This window comes from Peromyscus leucopus, chromosome 13 (assembly GCF_004664715.2).
Source record: "Peromyscus leucopus breed LL Stock chromosome 13, UCI_PerLeu_2.1, whole genome shotgun sequence".
In the NCBI taxonomy this organism is placed as follows: Eukaryota; Metazoa; Chordata; class Mammalia; order Rodentia; family Cricetidae; genus Peromyscus; species Peromyscus leucopus.
In genome coordinates this window covers 60733033-60753093 of record NC_051074.1, presented here as the reverse complement: position 1 = coordinate 60753093, position 20061 = coordinate 60733033, and positions in this window count along the sequence as shown.

Below are 20061 nucleotides of genomic sequence, written 5' to 3'. Positions count from 1 at the left end.
CCTAAGTAGGGGGAAGGGCAGCAGAGGAGGCACATCCCTTAGTTTATCAGCTGACAGGCTTTCAGCAAAATAACATACACTGGCTCCAGCTTTCTAGCAGGGAAGAAAAGAATTGTGGGCTTTGAAGATGATGGGACCCTTTTTTCCCAATGAAGTGGGTCCAGGTTTTTTCAGCCTAAGATGAGAATGAATGTCTGACTCCTATCTTAAAACATCTGAGGAATTTCGGGTTTCGGGCACACTCAACTGACTTGTTTGATTTCGGAATCCCACAGATGTTCTCCTCTGAGGATTCAGAAATAGGAACTCGAGACTGAAGAAAACATGTAGTGTTTGTCTTTCTGGGTTTGGGTTATCTCACTCAATCTTTTACTTGTAAATTTCACTATTTCATTTATCTTTAAAGATGGATAATGTCCCATTGTACATGTGTACCACATTTTTACTATCCTTTGATATGTTAAAGGACCTGTAGTTTGTTTCTGTATCCTGGCTATAGTGACTAGGGTGGTAATGAATGTTGTTTAGCAAGTGTCTGTAAAGTAGAATGTCCTGTCATTTGGGAATATTGAAGACATGTTAAAACTGAGTCATATAGTAGAAATATTTTTCAGTTTTTTAAGGATTATTAGTACTTATTTACTAAATGACTACTCCGGGTTGTATTCCTACCAAAAATGAATCAGGGTTCCTTCATCCCTCCAAAGTTACCAGCATTTGTTGTCTCTTTTTTTTTTGTTGTTGTTGTTGTTGATTGTAGTCATTATAACTAGGGTAGGTAGAACTCAAAGTCTTTCATATTTTTATTACCCTAAGTGATAAGAATGATAAATAGGTATTTAGGTATTTCTTAGCCATTTTCATTTTTTCTACTGAGAACTCCCTGTTTAGATCACTAGCAATTTTTCTTCCTTCCTTCCTTCCTTCCTTCCTTCCTTCCTTCCTTCCTTCCTTCCTTCCTTCCTTCCTTCCTTTCTTTCTTTCTCTTTCTTTTTCCTGAGACAGGGTTTCTCTGTGTAGCCCTGGCTGTCCTGGAACTTACACTGTAGACTAGAGTGGTCTTATACTCATGGAGATCTGCTTGCCTCTGCCTCCATTGCAGTAGGATTAAAGGAGTACACCACTATTACCAACCTAAACCTTCCCTTTTCTCTTTCTTTCCTTTTTTCTTTGCTTTTTCATTTTCTATTTTGTTTTTCCAGATAGGATTTGTGTAACAGCTGTCTTGATCTAAATCACTTTTTAATTGTCTCATTTGTTTCCTTGTCTCTATCTTTTAAGGTTCTTGTATATTATCAATATTAATCCTCCATCAGATGTAGAGCTGATTTAGATGCCCTTCCAAATAAAAATAGCCAAGGTCCAGATGAAGCCACAGCAGTATTCTTCCAGACATTCTGAAACAACTGCAACCATTCTTCTTAAATGCTTAAAAAATAGAAACAGCAGGTGACTCCTCAACTCAACTATTACAATTATGGCACAACAATAACAAAAGTGAAAATACATATTGATACTCATGCTGAGAATAGATGAAAAATCTTCAATAAAATACCGACAAATCAAATACAAACACATACCAAGAAGATACTCAGTCTCATTCAAGTTGATTATGTCCGTAAAACCTAGGTTGCTTCATCATACCTAAGTCAATAAATATAAGAAAACAAATAAATCAACTTAGAGCCCCACATCACATTATCATCTTAGTAGATGCAGAAAAAGCCTTCTATGAATACCAACATACTTTCCCAATAAAATTCCTAGTGAGAGTAGGGTTGGAGGAAATAGGCATCCACATCAGAAAGGTTATAAATAACAAAACCACAGCCAGCACTATCATAAATGGAGAGGACCTCTAAGCAAGTCTTTAAAATCAGAAATGAGACAGGACTGCTCACTGCTCCAATCCTTTTCAATAATGTGGTAGAAGTACTAGCTAGAGCAATGCTACAAGGTAAGGGGACGAAAGGGATACAAATAGGAAAAGAAGCCAAATTGTCCCTATTTCCAGATGATATATTAATCATAAGACATGCCAAACATTCCTTCAGAAACTACTAGAAACAACAAAAACAAAATTCTTCAAAGAGGCAGGGTACAAAATCAACTTACTTAAATCTATCTTTTCACATAATAAGAACAAACACACAAAGAAAAAGATCATGGACACACTGTTATAGTAGTATCAAAAAACAATGTCTTAGAATAAACCTAACCATAGGTCAGAAAGACCTCTCTAGTAAAAACTTCGAGTCTCTGAAGAAAGAGACTGGAAATTGGATAGACATTTTGTAGATGTAACCAATCGTCTTATTAAAATAAGAAACACAGAGCCAATGTAAAAGAGAAAGCCAAGAGGTCAGGGCTCAGAACTAAAATCTTACCTCCCGCAGTGCTCCTAGCTTCCCCGAGAGAGAGCTTCTTCCTGTTTGTTTGTCTTTAAATAGTCTTTCTGTTCTGCCTTCTCATTGGTTGTAAACCCAACCACATGACTGCCTCATCACTACCTGTAAGTACCGCCCTCCAGTTCTTAAAGGCGTATGTCTCCAATACTGGCTATATCCCTGAACACACAGAAATCTACCTAGCTCTTCTAACCACCATGCTCTTGCTATGGCTCTAATAGCTCTGATAAAGGGCAACTTTATTTATTAACATACAATTAAAATCATATTTCAGTACAAGTAAAATATCACCATATTTCCCCTTTTCTATTTTAATAAAAAGAAAAATGGCAAAAGGTTATAACTAACAAAAGAAAAACTATATACAAAAGTACAATAACTATATACAATATATACAAGTAACAAATACCTAAACGATGTCTAGTCCATTTGTATTTGACAAATCAGAGAAAATAATTCCCTTATCTATCCTATTTTACTAAGTCCAAAATGTATCTAATTCACTTTCTATCCTAATTAATCTTCAACTATAACTAATCTTCAACTCCCTCAGAGACCTAAGAAGGAAATAATATTAGCTAACAAAAATAAAAACAGGAAGTGCACGCAAGCAACTTCCAAAAATTTTGTGAGTTGACAGAAACAGCCAGCTGCCTGGACCCAAGTCACCTGAGGTTTCTCCGCATTGTTGGGGCATCATCTTTAGTCTACAGGCTTATCATATCTGACAGACTCATTTGTGAAGTAGGTTGTACACAAGGTCAACAGTTCAACCTCACATTGGGTGAGAGCAGTCCATGTACCAGAAACACCTGAATTCCATTAGTGTCATGTCATGATTCAGGATTTTAAATTCTGGAAATTGTTGACAGTTTTTGAATTCAGCTGTCCATTCTTCTTGGCTGTGTATATATGGCATCATCTCAGCATCCCCTTCTTCTCCACATCCCTCTATTAAATGCCAGTCTACTATCAAGAGGCGTGAGCTTTCAGTTGCTGTTCCATTGCGTAACAGAAGCCATCGGCCCACTGCCTGTTCAGCTGCCTTCAAAGAAAAGGGCACTGTACCTTTTCTGGATTGTGAAGGCCACTTCAGGGATGGTGCCATATTGTCCTGACCTCAGAAGATGCCTTTTGATAAAGCCATAACCACACTTGTTTTGACAGGAATCAGTAGTCCTTTGTTTCGTGTTCTGTCTGTCCATTTTGTCCTGTTGATTTGAGGATACTTTGTTGTCCAGTGGCTAACTTTTGCCAGAATGAAAGTTAACTCCATATGCAGTTTCTTCAATCCCCATATTTTCTCTGAAGTAGATTGGTACTGCCAGGAGCCGACATGTCTCAAAAAAGAAAAATTTCTAAGTTATTAAAACATTTTAAATGCCATATTCGGTAGATCTCTGAAGGGTTTGAAGATGACCTGTCTAAAATATATCTGCTCAATTTTTAAAACTATCTAAAATGACTGCAATTTCTATTGTAATGTCTAACTACTAACTTTCATTTCTTAATATCCTAATAGTTGGTAATAATGTAAAGTATTTAAAACTAGTAATTGTCTTTTTCTTTTCTTTTCTTTCTTTTTTTTAAATAAGAACATTAAATCTAATCTCCTTGCTTAGCCTTTTTCCTAACCCTTGACAACAACTTGTAATCAACCCCCCTAAAAATGAAAATTATCCCAGACCCAAAACCCATTAAAAAGACCAAAAAAACCACCCTCCCCATACCACCTCTTTGGGAATTCTTAAAATTGCTTCCTGCTGGGTATGGGCGAAGTTTTCTTTATCCTGAAAGAAAAATTTTAGGTTAATTGTCAAATTCTAGGAGAGGTAACTATATCCTTCATTACTATCCAGTCTGTGTATAATGCCAAAGTTCAGGGTTTATCTCAAATCCTTATTGAAGTAGTCTTTGAGACTGGATCATCTCAGCTAGTCATCTCAAAATTGCTCTGAGCACCTTGTAGTTCAAAGCAGGTCTGTAGATGATGTTTGTCAGCTTAGTGATATTATCATTGTCCACGTGGAATTGTTGTTGTTGTGGGGCCCCATCTTCTTCCTGGAGACTTCAGTTGATGTTAGGCCTGGCCATGATTTCCTGCAGAAAACTGATAAGAGACTCGAACACAAATACATATATATGCAGGTAATTGAAGCCTTTTTTCTAGAATTAGTTAGTACTCTATATGACCATTCATATCTTAACAAAGTTTAAAATGTATATATATATATATATATATATATATCTTGTAAATTTTGATATAAAATTTATACTTTAAGAAAAGTTTAAAGAATCAGAATAGAATCAAAGAGTTGAGATTCGTAATAGAATAGTCCCTTAATTAATTTTTTATTTGGTTTATTTGGTAAAAATATCCATTCCAATATAATGTCTTCCCTCTGCATTAATATTCCAGTAGGAGAATGCCTAGAAGGTAAAATAACCAAAATGCAATCCATTTTTGGATCAATATGATCCCCGTGCCCTTCATGTACTTTCTTTTCTACGAAGGCTAATTCTTTCTCAGCTTCAGGTGATAATTCTCTTGAACTATTTAAGTCCTTGTCACCTTCTAAGGTTTTAAACAAATTAGTCAGTTCATCATTTTTTACCCCAACAATAGTTCGTAGATGAGAAATATCTCCAAATAATCTTTGAAAGTCATTAAGATTCTGTAGTCTATCTCTCCTAATTTGCACCTCTTGGGGTCTAATGTTTTGTAGCTCTATTTTATATCCTAAATAATTAATAGAATCTCCTCTTTGTATCTTTTCAGGAGCAATTTGTAATCCCCAGCAAGGCAAAATTTTCTTTGCTTCTTCAAACATTCTTTCTAAAGTATCTGCATTTGAGTCAGCTAGTAAAATATCATCCATATAATGATAAATTATAGATTTAGGAAATTTTTTACGTATCACTTCCTATGGCTGTTGTACAAAATATTGGCACAGAGTTGGGCTATTTAACATTCCCTGTGGGAGGACCCTCCATTGAAATCTTTTAACCGGTTGAGAATTATTATAAGTAGGCACTGTGAAAGCAAATCTTTCTATGTCTTTTTCTTGTAAGGGTATTGAAAAGAAACAGTCTTTTAAATCAATAACTCTGAGAGGCCATCCTTTTGGTAACAGAGTAGACAAAGGAATTCTAGATTGTAGAGAGCCCATTGGCTGAATTACTTTGTTAATTGCTCTAAGGTCTGTTACCATTCTCCATTTACCAGATTTCTTGTTAATAACAAATACAGGAGAATTCCAAGGGCTGGTTGATTCTTCAATATGCTGAGCATTTAACTGTTCTTCTACCAGCTCTTCTAAAGCCTGGAGTTTCTCTGTTGTTAAAGGCCATTGCTGAACCCATACAGGCTTGTCTGCTAACCATTTTAAAGGTATCTTTGGAAGATTATCAGTTGTTGTGCCCTGTTCTTGTATAATATGGATGGCTGGTGACCACTCAAAATAATGCCTTCTAATATTTCTCTCAGAAACATGTGCTAGTTTATGATTTGTTTCTGAGATTGGAGGGATGTTAATCTGAGTATTCCATTGTTGCAACAAGTCTCGACCCCACAGGTTCATAGTTATGTTAGCCACATATGGTTTTAATTTTCCTCTCTGTCCTTCTGGACCTATACATTCCAGCCATCTTGCACTCTGTTTCACCTGAGATAATGTCCCAATTCCTAACAGTTGAACGTTTACCTCCTGAAGAGACCAAGCTGGATGCCAAAATTCTGGTGCAATTATGGTAATGTCCGCACCTGTGTCTACCAGACCAGACAACAAAACACCATTTATTTTTATTGTTAATTTTGGTCTCTGTTCATTAATAGAAGTTTGCCAAAAAACTTTCTTTATGTTTTCTCCTGAATTTTCTATTCTCTCTGTTTCATCATCCTGACCAGCATTATTTATTCCAATAGGCATTTGGTTATTTAATCACTCTGAGCAGGGGTTTCCTCTACAGCTGCAGGAAAGGTTTGAACTGGTTTTGCTATGGGGGCCTGCATGAGGCCCCTCCGGGAGTTTCCCGAAAACTGAGGCAAAGGATTACCCTGTCTGTCCTTTGTTGATCTACATTTGTTGGTCCAGTGATTTCCCTTACCACACCTTCTGCATACTCCAGAAGGAAGGGGCATTCTGTTGCCATTGTTCCTTGAAGAAACATTGTTTCTCGGAATGACCTGTTTACAGTCCCTTTTAAAATGTCCTTGCTTTCCACATCCAAAACATCTAACACTCCTCAAACCTTTTGAAATTACTTCTCCCACGTATCATCATGCTCATCAGCCACAACATTAATTGTTTCTCTAATCCAATCTTCCAAAGGTGCAGATCTTGCCTTTAACGGCCTGATTATTCTTTTGCATGCTGCATTCGCATTCTCAAATGCCAAAGCTTCAATTATTGCCTTACTCGCTTCTGATTCTGAGACCATTCTCTTTACTGCTGAAGCCAGTCTTTGTAAAAAATCTGTGAAAGATTCTTTTGGGCCTTGCATAATCTTTGTAAATGACTCAGGTTTTTTCCTGGTACCTAAACTCTGTCCCATGCATTCAAGGCTGCCATTCGACATAAAATTAGGGTTTGGACATCATATAAACATTGTGTTTGTACCAAAGCACACTGGCCTTCTCCAATAAGCTGATCCTGACAAACTTGTATTCCTTTATCCCTCCATTGTTTTTCTATGTTTTTAGCTTCATCCTTAAACCACGTTAGAAATTGAAGTCTCTGGCTGGGTTCCAGAACAGCTTGTGCCAGCTCCCGCAAGTCCTATGGTATAATCCTATTATATGTTGACCAAGAGTTTAACATTTGCTTTACATATGGGGAATGCATGCCATAAGATACTATTGCCTCCTTAAACTTTTTCAAATCCAACAGTTCAATTGGAGCCCAAATATTTTGTGTAATCATTTGATCAGGCAACTGCTGTACAGTTACAGGATAAATTAAAGGTGACTGTGTGATAACAGGCTTTCTTTCTGTAACCTTATGATCCAAACTTGAAACAACTTCATTGTTAATTTCTTCTGTCTGAATTTTTACAGGTTTAACAAGTTTTTCTAAAGCTGTCATCCTGGCACTTAAATCGACTATCTTTTTAAATAGTAAAATGAGGATAACCATGGTGATAAACTGCATAATTCCAATAATACTAATCTTCTCATATAGTTGTTCCATTGTCAGACTGCCTAAAATTTCAAACAAACCCAATTTTCTTTCAATGTACACATAAAACCCATTTTTTTTAAATGTGGAAAAAATTTGTCTTTTAATTAGTTTCCTTTATGACTTATCAAATCTGCGTAGAACAGTACAAATCCGAGCAAATTTCAAAACAGCTACCTAGTGTCCTAGGTGTGAATCCAGAGAGAGAGAGAGAGAGAGAGAGAGAGAGAGAGAGAGAGAGAGAGAGCATGAGCAAAAGCGAAAGTGAAAGCGAAGGCGTAGCCAGCTAATGCTTAAATCCAGCCACTTGTTCCCTCTTGAGCCGAGTCAAGGCTTGGCTTTACAGGCAGGTGTCCCTGTTTGGCAGGGCAGGCCTGAGTTGTTTGTAGCACTGGCTTTGAGCAATCAGCTCACGGTTAGTCCAGCCTGAGGCCAAGCAGACCTGGGCCGGGGCTAGGGAGCCGGCTGCTCGGGCTAGGGAGCCAGCCCCAAGCAGTTTTTAATGGATTCTTGTCATGTTGGGCGCCAGATGTAGATGTAACCAATCGTCTTATTAAAATAAGAAACACAGAGCCAATGTAAAAGAGAAAGCTGGGAGGTCAGAGCTCAGAACTAAAATCTTACCTCCTGCAGTGCTCCTAGCTTCCCCGAGAGAGAGCTTCTTCCTGTTTGTTTGTCTTTAAATAGTCTTCTGTTCTGCCTTCTCATTGGTTGTAAACCCAACCACATGACTGCCTTGTAACTGCCTGTAAGTACCGCCCTCCAGTTCTTAAAGGCATATGTCTCCAATACTGGCTATATCCCTGAGCACACAGAAATCTACCTAGCTCTTCTAACCACCGCGCTCTTGCTATGGCCCCAGGGCAACTTTATTTATTAACATACAATTAAAATCATATTTCAGTACAAATAAAATATCACCATAACTTTTCATGTTCATGAATTGGTAGAAGGACATTGTGAAAATGATCATCCCACCACCAACAGCAATTTACAAACTGAATGCAATCCCAGTCAGAATACCATTACCCTCCCTCTTTGAAATAGAATAAAAAATCCTGCAACTCATATTGAATCAATAAAGACCCTGCAAAGCCAAAGCAATACTGAGCAAAATAACAATGACAACAACAACAACAACAACAACAACAATAATAATAATAATAATAGCAACCGCTATAGTAATAAAATAATATGTCACCAGCACAAAAAAAAGAGACATGTATACTAATGGAACAAAAATCAAAGATTCAAACACAAATACTTGCAACTACAGCCATCTTTATTTGACAAAAAAGCAAAAAGCATATACTGGATAATTGTAAGGATATAGTTCAGGCACACATATGTTGGAGGTACTGAACAGCTCTCTATTTGGAGTTAAAAACCTATTGAACAACAGGTAGCATGGTACTGGAAATCTAGCTAAGTATTCAGTTATAGTGAAGTCATGTTTATTGGAGAGAATCTACAGCCACCACCTATTAGAACAGGATAATCTCTAACAACAATCTATAAACATTTGTCCTGATGTATACAGAAAAGTATAGTCCTCACTCCTCATCAAGGGAACTTCTCTTTGCAGCAGAGGCCACTACAGAAAACAGAAACAATCCTTATGAATGGTTGTGGATACAACTCCCAATGGATGCATCTACAGAACACTTCTGCACCTAAGGCTTATGGAGTATTGTGGAAGAGGAAGTGGAAGAGGAAGGAAGATTGTTAAAGCTATAGGAGAAAGGAGCTTGCTGTGAGATTTTGAGTGATTCTTAAGTCCAATTAGATAGTTGCTGGTTACTGCCAAGATATGAGTGCCACTAACTTGCCTTTAGGGATATCTTGACGTGTTAGATATTGTTGTCCTTCATTGACATCACAGCTGGGTAGGACTATTGGTTTCTTTTCTCCCTTGACAATTTTCAGAATACATTATAATATTTTGAAAACTACATCATGAAAGAGAAAAAGTGTCATAGAGTTAGAAAAATATGAATCGGTAATTTGATATTGAACTTATTAAATCATAGGTAAAATCTATCTGTATACATTCTTAATGTGCTGATATAAATGAGATGTGTATACATCTAAATAACATTATATAATTTGTGTTTTAAAAGGATAATCTGGCTGCACGTAGACAGTTGAATTGAGAAGCTCAACCATAAAGATGTGAAAAATCTAGTCTTTTGTTGAATTCCCAGTCAAAGGAGATAAAGGAGAAAGAGAAAGGGGACACAATGAGTTAAGTACTTAAGTGAGTATTAAATGAGGTTATAATTATAATGTGCTTAAATACATCCAGCTTTTCTTTCTATCAAAGGCAAAAAATCACCCTTACAAAAACCAGGGAAATTGTTTACCTGGCTTATATTTCTTGGTCATATCATCACTGAATAATGTTGGCGGAAGAACCATGGAGGAACACAGTTGATGAGCTAGTTTTCTTGCTTGTTCAGCCTTGTGCTCAACTGGCTTCTTTAGACAGTCCAGGACTACCTTCCTAGAGATGGTGCCAACCTCACTGGGCTGGGCCCTTCTCCATTAATTAACAATTAAGCCATCTCCCACAGACAAGCTCAAATATCAATCTGATCTAGTTAACTCTTCAATAGTGGCTTCTTTCCCAGTTGGTTCTAGGCTGCATCAAGTTTACATAGAAACTAGATGCTCTTGTACACAATTGGGTAGAAAGGAAAAAGGGCTACAAAAATTCAACGAGATTAAAAAATATAGAATGAAGATTATAAGCAAAATGTAAACAAATTGATATTTTAGAATATTATTTTAAAAGTCAAGGAACTGGATGAATTAAAAAATAATTAAGATTAAATGTAAAATATTCTATGAAGAATACAAATTTGAACAAGAACATCAAGTAATTTAGAAAATGATCAGCAAAATGAAACTATCTTATGAATTTTAAATGTGATGCCACTATCAAATAGCACCCATGCCATTCTATTTAACCATGTATAATTTATGCAGTAATATATTCTGACTTGCTTTGCTACTCTGCTTACTTAGATAAAGCAATATTTCTTCTAAATTACATCAGAACATTAATGACTTTTTTTCTTTATTTAACTTCACTGTGTGTTAATTTAAATTCACATCAGGGGAATGTGCAATAATCATGGCAACACATTCATTGAGATGAAGATGTTCCAGATGGAGTTATGTATTTATTTATTGAAAATAAATATTTTCATACAACGTATTCTGATTATAGTTCCCCACACCCCACTCTTCCCACATCTACCTACCTTCTTCACCCACCCAAATCCATACACTTTCTTGCTGTTCTCATTAGAAAATGGCCATCTAATAAAAATCAAGAAAATAAATCATAAAATAAAATAACAATAGGGCAAAACAAATAAATGAATAGAAATAAAGAACCAAAGGAAAAATACACCAAAAAAACCCCACATAAGCACAGAGATTTACAAATTTGTACACACAGAATTCTCACATAAACACAAAATGAAACTATAATATACAAGCGAAAAGACTTGCATGGTAAAAAAAAAAATGTAATTTGTACTGTTTCTGTATTCTGTCCTCTCTGACCTATAGTGAAGTTGTTTTGGATAATCAAAGCCACTTATTTTTATTCAATGAATTTAATCAGTAATACGTTTTCTTCCCAAAGTACAATTTCTACATAGTAATTGCAAATGTTTATTCTTTGGTGGCACATATCATTTTAGCTACACTAACTGAAACTTCATCACACAGTTTCCTACAGTTAATTATAAGATGTTTTATTTGGTCTTGGGATTTGCAGACTTGTTTAATATGTAGAGCTTTTGTATCCAATGCTGTAATTCGGGTTGAATGGAAGTCAAGCGAAGCCTGCGATAGTGTACTAGCTCCTACTGCTTGCCTTTTCTTCTAGCAAAACCAAGGTGGTTGCAATTTAAGTTGTTCAGTAAAGAAAGTCAGCGAGAAACCAGTAAGATATTTTGATAAATATACTACCCAGCTGGGAAAACAACTTATATTGGCATTTTTCTTTAGTTTGTTTAAAAAGATCTTATTCAAAGAAAGTCAGTGGCAATGAAATTAACAAATGGAAGTAACATTAATGAATTGAAAATCTACATATTATTAGTTTTTACCAGCTTTAGTGTTTTTATGTCCAAAATTGCTTTGGAAGTAAGCAATATATTTCCTTATCAGTTTACCATTTTAAGATTTCTATAGGGAAATATATGTAGCTGACAATTCAAATTAAGAAGCTATTTTATATTTCAACTGATATGAGAACATAATTATTTTAAATGTGCATCAGTTTGTTTTTGTTATTTTAATATTGTTTATGAGAAATTATTAGCATCTTTATCTTTATGACTTTTCATTTCAAGATTCAAATAAGTTTTTAAAAAGTGAATTATCTTTAATTTCCATTGTGAGTATTTATACTGTTCTAACAAATAAATGAGATTAGCATCAATTTCTTTGTTATTAATCAAATATTTTGGATAAAGTTATATAACCACTATGGTACAGAAGCAACTTAGTCATACTCCTCTTAGTCATACTCCTAAGAGTCAGCATCTTATGTTTATTACAGTGATTGTCTTTATTGTTTTAAAAACCATTTGTATGTGATCTTCTATTTATCCTAGTGTATTATTTCTTGTAGATATATAAACTAAGTATACCAATGATGATTTTCATGATCTATAAAATAAAATAGATGATGTCTACAATCAACAACAGAATAGTAAGTTTTAACAATAGTCTTGTTCATTGTGATCAACCAGATGAAAATGTATAAGTAAATCCTATTCCAATGTATAACAACTCATAGGAATAGCCAATGTGGCTTTTATGAACAATATACTCCTTTTTGAATGAAAATAAAAACATTTATCATGATTTTTTTTTAAAAAAAAAAGCAGTTCAAATGCTTTGAATCTTTGAAAGTATACTCAAAATATATTGTTTTGGGTTTTGTTCCTTTTTAATTTTTTATTGGAACAGATTCTCCTCTCATACAATACATCCTGACCACAGTTTCTTTGCCCCTCCACCCCTCCTACATACCCCCCACCTGGATCCACTCCACTCCCTTTCCTCTTTAGAAGAGAAGAGACCTCCAAGAAACAACAGTTAAAAAGGGACAGAACAAGATACAATAGAACAAGGCAAAAGCTCTCTCACACCGAGGTTGGACAAGGCAACACAATAGGAGATAAACAGTCTGAAGAGCAGGCAAAAGACAGCGATACCCCCTACTCCCACAGTTAGTAGTTCCACAAGAAAACCAGGCTAACAGCCATAACACAGGCAGAGAACCCAGTGCTGACCCTTGCAGGCCTCTGTGAGCATTCCTTGATTCAGTAGGCCATGTTCCTTGGTGATCTTCATAAGCTCTGACTCCTACAATCTTTCCTCCTCCTCTCCTGCAGGATTCCTGGAGAACCATGTGGAGGGACCTGACTAACCCTTTAATTTAGATGCTTTCCTCATCATGTCTGCCTGTGGGTCTCCTCATCCTGACAATGACTGTCTGTGAGTATCCGCATTCTCACAATGTCTGCCTGTGGGTCTCTGCATCCCCTCCGATCTGCTACCTGAAGAAGCCTCTGGTGACCACTGGACAAGGCACCCATCAATGAATATTCTTTTTTCCCCTCAGTCTCATTTGGTCTACCCTAGTTCACTGTGCTACCCAGTTTTCAGTTCCAGAGATTACCTCTTATGATTCTGAACATATTTTATATGTCATTTAGATAACATTTTTGCCTTTCTTCTATTTTCATTATTCTTAAAATGTGATCTTTATTTTGGTTTCAAGCATCTTGCAACTCTCTTTTGTGCCTTCTTATTAATTTTTCTTCATCCTTGTTGGAGCTATCTAATTCTTGCACTTTAGCTTCCAACTCACATAATCTTTTAGGTTTTTTGTTTGTTTGTTTGTTTTGCTTTCTTTTTAAATATTTATTTATTGATTTATTTGCTTATTTATCTATCTATCATCTATCTATCTATCTATCTATCTATCTATCTATCTATCTATCTATCTATCATCTATCTATCTATTCTTGCTCATTTTATATCCCAACCACGGATCCCCCTCTCATCCCTCCTCCTGCTTGCCCCCTCCTCCTCCCCAACTCATTCCTCATTCCCTCCTCCAACAGGGTAAATTCTTCCATGTGGGGACAGCTAAGCCTGGTACATTCAGTTGAGGCAGAACCAAGTGCCTCCTGCTGCATCAAGGGTGAGCAAAGTGTCTGACCATAGGTAATAGGATCCAGAAAGCCAGCTCATGCACCAGGGATAGATCCTGATCACATTGCCAGGGGCCCCTCAAACAGACCCAGCTACACATCTTTCCCGTATGCAGAGGGTCTAGTCCTGTCCCAAGCAGGTTCCACAGCTGTCAGTCTAATGTTCATGAGTTCCTATGAACTTGGTTCAGTAGCTGTGTGGATTTCTCCATCATGATCTTAACACTCCTCCCTCCCCCCCCCACCCCCCCCCACCCCCGCCTTGTTCATGTAATCCCTCTTACCTCTCTCTTCAACTGGACTCCCAGAACTCAGGCTGGTCCTTGGCTGTGGATCTGTGCATCTGCTTCCATCAGCTACTGGGTGAAGGCTCTATGATGACAGTTAGGGTATTCACCAATCTGATTACCACAGTAGGCCAGTTCAGGCACCCTCACCACCAGATGAGAACATGAGGGAATGTGATGTCTGAGCTAGGAGAGGGACAGAATGGGAGAGCAATGAAAGAGATATCTTGATAGAAGGAGAAATTATGGAGTAAGGGAGAAACCTGGTGTTAGGGAAATTCCCAGGAACCCACAAGGATGACCCCAGATCAGGTAATCTTTCAACTCTGGTCCATTGATGAGGCGTTTCCAAAAATCATGTTGTCTGATTTACTGCATTTTATATTTCAGTATGTCACTTTTTGTTTAGCTTAGTTATTTATATTTCTTTTGTTTTTTGTTTTGTTTTTTTGGTTTTCTGAGACAGAGTTTCTTGTGTAGCTTTGCTCCTTTTCTGGAACTCACTCTGTAACCCAGGCTGGCCTTGAACTCACAGAGATCTGCCTGCCTCTGCCTCCCAAGTGCTGGGATTAAAGGCATGCGCCACCACCGCCCGGCTTTTGTTGTTGTTGTTTTTTGTTTTATATTTCTTTATTTAAATCCCCTTTTGGCTTTTTGAAAATTTCTTCTAATTGTTTGTAGTTTCTTGGGATTCATTCAAGAGTTTATTTTCTTCAATCAGCAGAAATCCCTTCGAAGTCTTGCTCAGCGTCTTCTCCTCCTACAGTTCTGTATGCATTCGCTTTGAATTGTCTGATCTTTGAACCAACACTTGTTCTCAGACCACTGGTAAAACACCCTACCTTGCTACATCACTGAGCCAGTGTGTGCTCCATGTGGCCTTCACGTCTTTTTTAAATTAATTGGTTTAGTTCTCATTCTTAAAATAAGTTTTCTAAGTCACAGGAATATTTAGTTTATTTTAATAGACATCAATCGGGATGCTGTTTTTCTTGCTGGAAGTGTGATTTGGGATTTCAAAGTAATTTAAGATTTCATTAGAAAAACATCAGTGAATAACATTCAGTGAAAGGGACTGTATAACTTTTTTGTAAAAGGGCATTTATTGGTATTATTATTATTGATATTAGTAATCATAGCAGTAGTAGTCAAAGCCAATGTTACCCTTCTCCTTGTCATTGTAATAGAGATGCTTTGTTCTTAGGATATACGCCATACATTTTTGAAAAATAAAAAATGAAAAAGATGAGAAAGTAACTTTTATATTTTATTGCCATGAAAAGTTAGTCTATAAAAAAAAACAAATTTTAAGTATGAAATATGGGTGGATAAAGAAAGTGACTTTTTACATATAGTAATTTATAATAACTGGTTAGACCATGTAATAAATCAATTCCACACATTGATTTCTTAGTATTGGGATGACCATCTCTGTCTTTTCTGTGATGATATTTTAGAAGTTAATTAACATCTTTCACAGCATCCAAAGTTATTTTTGACCTGCTCAAACCATGCCTCAATATAAATATGAAAAATAAAAATATGTATGTCAATATATTGAGACTAAACTTTCTGAATCTGGCTTCTTAAAAGTCCACATATATTGGACATTGGAGTTCACTTCTGGACCCTTTGTTAAGAATGTACCTATATCCCTGCCTAAGGAAGTATCCATAGAAATAATGATGCCAATTCAGGAACTGAGTTTAGAAAGCAGGCCTGTCTTCAAGAGAAGATTAAATATTTGTATTAGGACTTTGCTATCTGTGATGATTTGAAGGGGGGGAAGATAGTGTCCTTTTTGCTAAAATGCTGGCTGGAGTAGATTAACAATGATGTGTGTCACATTATTTTAATATGAGGTATCTCCACAGCAGGTTGCCACATTGTTTCTTAGTCTGTTAACATTTTTCTTCACCAAGTATACTTTAGAAATATTTGACGCATTTTCATGCCATGTACTGCACACAGTCCAAATAATTAGATATTTATGACAGGCAGAGAAAAACAGTACAAATTGCCAAGAATATGTGCTCTAGGTGAACAGCATATAGTTTGGCAAAGAAGAATTTCTGTCTGAAACTGTGAAAAGCTCCATGGGAATGTTTTAAAGAGGGAAAACAAGTGAAAACGGCGTTGGCTCCAGGGAAAATTTTAGTTGCCTGAAACTTTGCAGGGTGTGCTTAATCATACCTTTCATTTTTCCGACCAACAGATGAGGATGAATATGTATAGTAAGTGCAATTATGACATGCTTTGCTATGGTAGCCTTTTCTTAAGCTAAAATGTAATCCAGAGCAATAGTATAGAGTTTTCCTCCTATGTGATTTTTCTGGTAATTGCACCATTGAAGTTCATGTTTTTAATTTTTTAAGCTGCTTGAATAGAGTACTATGCAGAAGTTAAGCTGAGGACATAATTTTATGCCTCAGAATGTGAATATTTCAGTTTTCCAAAAACCATTTATTGTAGAACCCAATGGGTGCTTTTGTTTCATTGATCAAATATATTTTACCTCTAAATATTTGGATTTATTCCTAGTCTCACTTTTATACTCCCTTGGCCTAGTGATCTTGAATTCAGATACTATAAGCTATCTTCCGTTTCAATTTGCTCTAGTTTCTACATTGTAAAATTCATCTCTTAATAGCCTCAGCAGGTTTTATTTAGGAATTTGTGTAGCTAGAGTTTTCCTGCCTTGCCCACAGTCAGGACAAATCTTTGTCACCCACCAGTCCCATACCCACTCAGACCCAACCAAGTAAACACAGAGACTTATATTGCTTACAAACTGTATGGCCGTGGCAGGCTTCTTGCTAACTATTAATCTATTTCCATAAATCTATATCTTGCCATGTGGCTCATGGCTTACCAGCATCTTCACATGCTGCTTGTCATGGCGGCAGCTGGCAGTGAGTCCTTCCCCCTTCCTGTTCTTTCTTTTTCTCCTCTCTGTTAGTCCCGCCTATACTTCCTGCCTGGCCACTGGCCAATCCGTGTTTTATTTGTTGACCAACCAGAGCAATTTGACATACAGATCATTCCACAGCAAATATGTATGTATTTATTAATACATATATGCATGCAGTAGCAATTGCTGCAAAAAGAGATCATGCATTTCAAGGAGATTTGGGATGGGTATACAGGAGGGTTTGGAGAGATAAAAGGGACAGAGACAATATTGTAATTAAAAGATAATCTCAAAAATAAGCACAAGAAAGAAAAATTCTGCTAAATGTACAATGAAATTATAAGAACCGTCAAATTTATTTTCTGTTCATCTTTACACTAATATAGCCATTATGTGCAGATGTAAACACAGTGTATAACATCATTGTAGCCAACTGTGATCACCACCACACAACTGGAAATGCAAATGTGGCTGCCACAATGCTAAGCATTTATGAATATGGTGACTCTTTCCAAGCTCAAAATAATAATGCTTTGCAAAAAGAAACATATACTGAGGAGAAGAAAATTAATATTTATTGTAGATAAATAACATTTTCTATCACTTTTCAGAAAATACTTTTTCTTCTTTAAATATCAGTTTGAAATTAGATAATAAAAGAATATTATTGCAAACATAGAAAGTATGTTTTGGAGATGACTTTAATATGCAAGCATAGATGTCTTTATAATTATATGATAGAGAGACTAAATTAGTTGATTATTCTTAGTACTGGTTTATTTCTAAAGTCAGTAAGGTACATTCTCATGGTAGCTTCACATTTCTGTCATGTGTAAATACTTTCAGGTCTTTCATGGCATCGTATATATGTGCGTTCAGCACCTTTAGCACTTCGTGCCTATTTAGTTTTCTGAAGTGGCCCTAAAGGATCAAACTATTTGACATCTGCTCAAGTGATCTGTTCAAGCATAAAGAGTGACTTAACTAATATTTTAATGAATTTATTAAGAAATTGGCACTTCACAGTAAAATGTTCTAACATTTGAATTAGTATTGAAAGAGTATTTACTACTATTGATTATTCCCTCAACATTTTTGAGTATTTTGAACATTGTCAATATTCAACAAGTTTTGAGAGGCAGAATGAAAGTTCGGGGAGCTCAGAGTCCGCAAAGTGAACTTTCTATTATTATTTCATAAATGGACATTGTATCCCCTTTGTCTCTCTATGGGTAGATGAATGCAGGAATCAAACATCAGCAGAGGAGTTTCTGTGGGCTGTAGATGTGAATTAACACAGATAATCACAATGGGTAAAATGAACTCACCCCAGCTGAGGCCATCTGCACAATGCATGAAGATCAAGGCAGTAAGCATTCCAGTATGGAACGGGTCCATAAGTTTCCACTACTAATTGAAAAGTTATGGACACTGATGCTGCTGGGGGAGAGTCCTTTTTCTTTAATGGTATTATTTCTAGTTGGTCAACCATTCGCTAATGTATGGTGTCACATAAAGAAACATAAATAATACAAATTGGAACCAATGGGTTATTAAATTAAAAAAATAGAAGAGGATATGAAGGTAGTGATAAAAGAGATGAGACCAGATCTGGGGGAACTTAAGGGGATGAGTTTGAATGTAATCAAAACAGTGTATTCCATTCTCTAAGACCTAATAAATATTTTTTAAAATTGTGGTGAGTTAATGTGATATATTAAAATATATAAACACAGCACACATTTATCTGATGCAGTGATCAAATTAGCTTGATAGGAAATTGACATAAAGCTTAAAGTAACCCCTTAATATTCACTATGAAAGAAGGGCAGTTAAACCCCAAAGTTTGAAACTTTTAAAATGTTTTCATTATTCTTCAAAAACATATTTTTTAAAATATTTTTGCTAATTCAATTTTTTCTTCTTATTTCCAGAACTTGACTATTTTTTAATCTTAGTGCATTTTTAAAAATCTTCATTGCAAAGTTAAAATATACAATTATAAATTCCATTACAATTAGATAATTTGTGTGGAAGAGACTAGATAACTTAACATTATATAGATGGTCTGTAGCTATAGCTACAAAGAAAGTAATACTTACATTTTCACATTTAGACATCACATTGTATCTAACAAGTCATAAAATGTTCTTCTCTGCTGCATTTCCAAAATTTACCACAAGGGGGAAAACAGATAGCCAGCAAAGTGGTGGTGGCACACGCCTTTAATCCCAGCACTGGAGAGGCAGAGGCAGAGGCAGGGGCAGGGGCAGGGGCAGGGGCAGGGACAGGGGCAGGGGCAGGGACAGGGGCAGGGGCAGGGGCAGGGGCAGGGGCAGGGGCAGGGGCAGGGGCAGAGGCAGAGGCAGAGGCAGAGGCAGAGGGATCTCTGTGAATTCAAGGCCAGCCTGGTCTACAGAATGAGTTTCAGGACAGATGGGGCTCCACAGAGAAACCCTGTCTTGAAAAGTAAAAAATGAAAATGAAAATAAAAGATAGACTGCTGTTGTAAGGACAAGCCTTCAGCGGCTCAGGAATTGAGGGGAAGGGACAGAGTCAGTAGAATTGGAAGATTAATCACTGAATTTGACTTTTCTATCTGAGCGAGTAAAACAATTCTCTGGGGCCAGGTCAGTAGGGCAAAACTTAACTCTCTGGTGCTGGTGAAGAAGAGAAACACACACACACACACACACACACACACACACACACACACACACACACACACACACACTTTCAAGGTCTTTCTATCTTCTTTCATTTCTTTTCTTACCTCTATCCATTAGGTGGGTCCTGGGAATTGAACTCAGGTCATCAGGTTTGTTGGCAGTCATCTTAACCTGAGCCATCACCTCAATGGAATTCATCACTTTTATACAGAATGTATATGCTTGCTTGTTCTTTGCCTCAAAGTGAAATGGTACATTTTTTCCTTCAAGATCTTTCAAAGACAATACAAACTTGCAAAGTAAATGATGTAAAGATAACATTTTGTGTGTATAAGCATATTTATGATTATTATGTTTATTTTAT